The sequence below is a fragment of the Stenella coeruleoalba genome, assembly GCF_951394435.1.
Source record: "Stenella coeruleoalba genome assembly, chromosome: 20".
NCBI lineage: Eukaryota > Metazoa > Chordata > Mammalia > Artiodactyla > Delphinidae > Stenella > Stenella coeruleoalba.
In genome coordinates, this window is record NC_137166.1 from 46,796,309 (window position 1) to 46,799,385 (window position 3,077).

Here is a 3,077-nt window from a genome sequence, read left to right on the forward strand (position 1 = left end):
TTGGCAGAAACACAGATGTCGGCTAGGTGACATTTGTACCCCAAACCTCACCACTGCAAACACTTTGCCCATACCCCTGGCTGCCCAGTCTTTCACCCCTCTCTTGCCCACACCAGGGAGGGTATGTAGCACAGGATCAGCTCACCCCAGCCTGACATCCTTGAGGTTTTTCCCCAGTTAATACCTACCTATGTCAACTCCTCAGGGAAGTTTTCTGCATCTTTTCCTAGGGTCAATAATAGAAGAGAAAGCGGACCAACTAAGAACAAGGGATTTTAGAACATGCTAATCCTGGAATTCCAGAGTTTCTGGAATGCCAGAAGTTCTATAACATGGGGGAGTGGGGTCTAGAATGTTAGGAAACGTAGAACACAGGAATATTCTAGAGTACTAGTGGATGAGCAGTATTAGGCTTCCTCCCTGCATATCAAAGAATCCAGACTGTAGAAGTTTCTGAAAAAGGACCTGGAAAGTCAATGATTCTAGAACAGAGGAGCTTTCTAGAATGCCTAGGAATCTACACCAGTAGGAATATTTTGCAAGCCAGGCATTCTGGAATGCTGATAATTATAGGAAACAGAAAGGAATCTGGATTGCTAGGAAATCTAGAGCACAGGCATATTCTGGAAAGCCAGCCCTTCCCTTCTAGATCACTAGAGGATTTGTTTGCATCCTAAGAAATCCATAATGTCAAGGGGTTCTGGATTGCCAGAGAATCTAGAACATGAGTGGGAGGCCTAAAAGGTGAGTGATTCTAAAACATGAGTGTTCTGGAATGTCTGTGATCTAGAATATGGGGGTATTTTGTAATGCTCACAGAGCTAGATTATTGAGATCGTTTTTTTTTTCCATGCCAGGGAATCCAGAACACTTGTGTTTCTGGGATGCTAGTGATTCTAGAACTGAGGAAGAGAATGTTAGAAAATCAAGAACACTAAAAAGATTTGTTTGTTTTTTTAATACCAGGATAAAACCCCGTGTGTGAGCACATACAATGGAGGAAGCTTCTGGAAGGCCAGGGCTCTAGAACTCTGAGGGATTCTGAAGGGTCGAGATCAGATCAAGATACAGGAGAGACATAGAAGCAACCCTGGAAGATAGTGGCACTGGTAGGGGGGGATTGGGAGCTGGGAACTCCAAATTCTGGGGGGGAGGGGAAGCCAACGCCATCCCCGGAAGTTGCAGTGGTGAGCCAGAGGCTGTTGCCTAGCAACGAGCATTGAAGATGCCCTGGATCCCAAGCAGAAGGGAGAAATTTCGGCGGCGCCCCCAGCAAATGCTCCAGCTACAGGGTAGGAGACGGGGAGGGGGGCAACAGGGGCAGGGACACACTGTCCTGCAGGGTCATGTTAGCAGAGATCGCGGGAGCTACACGAAGACAGGGACACGGCATATTCAGTGGGCAGAGCCAGGCACTCCATCACTGAGCTGGGACAACTCACAAATGCCCCTGAGTGGGGCCTGAGTGCCGTCGTTATTGCTCCAAGGGGCTGTGAGTCCCTGGACGGTGGGTGGGCCCAGACTTCTGGGTGTCAGTTTTGGGTGTAGGCATGGATTGCTGTAGGTGACGTTAACGGGTGTGAGTGTGGCTGTGTGAATCAGCCCGTGTGCCTCAAGGTAAGGCGGGAGGGTGAAGGGGGTCCCCTGTCCTCCTTGCACATCCCTTGGAAGAAGGAGCAGGAGTTGGGGATGAATTCGAACCTGAATTGATTGCAGTTCTTAGTCTGGGGTCAGCCGTATGGTATGGTCAGGCCTAGTACCCTGTGTGGGCGGAGGCTGGGGTCTACTCGGGGCGGGGCTAAGGCTACAGAACTGGGAACCTTCAGAATCAAACTGCTTTGAGAGACGGGGTCCCCGGAGGGGGGACAAACGTGAAAGGGGTAGGGTTTGGGATCCTAAGTGTGGGGCCTTGGCCCAATTCTTGTGGGAAAGGGTTGTGACCTGAAAGAGAAGGGGTCAACTAGGGGGCAGGCTGTGAAGCTCTGATGCCTTTGGGAGCAGAGAGGCGGGGCTTGTAATTCTGAGGAAAGAGGGTGGGGCCTTGAATTTATAATGAAAGGGCGGGGCTGGGCTTGAGACCCTCTGAGTTGGAAGGTTGTGAGCAGGGCTTGGAGCCTAGAACCCACTAAAGCGGGTGCGGGTGGGGACTAAGGCCACTTGTGGCTTGGGGCTCCTAATGGTAGAGGTCCCTAGAAGGAGAGGGGACTGGAATTCTTTAAGGAGAAAGTCTGCAATTCTGGGAGTGGGAGGGGTGCTCTTGGGAGTCTTTAAATATTCAGGCAGGGAGGGGGCTGTGGTACCCTCTAGGGGTGGCGGTGAAGAGGGGTGCAAATAGGAGAGCAGAGCCGGGAGCCCTGTGGGAGTGGAGTCTGTGGGTCAGGGGCGGAGCCTGGGTCCTCTGAGGGGCAGAGGCTACAGCCTTCTGAGGAACAAGCTATTGTTTGTTGAGCCTGGAACCCCTGAAACACAGGGCTTTGAGAAGGGGCAAATCCTTTGGGAAGGTCTAGAGTGGGCCTGAGATTCTCAGAGGGGCCGGACCTGGAGCTCAGTGCAGGATTAGGATTGGCGTTCTGCCCCCAGAATCCCAAGTCTCTCACGTGAGAAGTAGGCACCTGGGGGGTCTTCCAGAATTTACGCCAGTCGAGGAGCAAATTCTGATGGACTTCTCCCAGGACTGTGAACCGAGGGATGAGGTCTTCCGGTGGGAATCTAGTTTAGGGGAATCTGCCCACCGCCTGCGCGTCGACTGGGAGGAGTCCCAGCAACTCCACACTTGAGGCCTCTCCTTTATAACGGGGTTCACTGAGCCAGTACCCACGACAGCACTGAAAATTCCTGATCCCCGAGCCCCATGCCAGGCACCTGTCTATTTAACTCCTCCCCTCTCGCCTCCTGATTGGTCGCGCGGGCAGCGCCCCCTGGCGGAACCAGGCTCTGATTGGAGGGAAGTTCGCAGCCTGAGACTGGGACTGTGGAGAAAGTGAGTCGGCCTCGGGCGGGGGCGGGAGGCGGGGCCGCGCCAAGACTGACCCGCTGGACAGACTGGCCGCCTGGAGCGCGACTCCACGCCGGACACG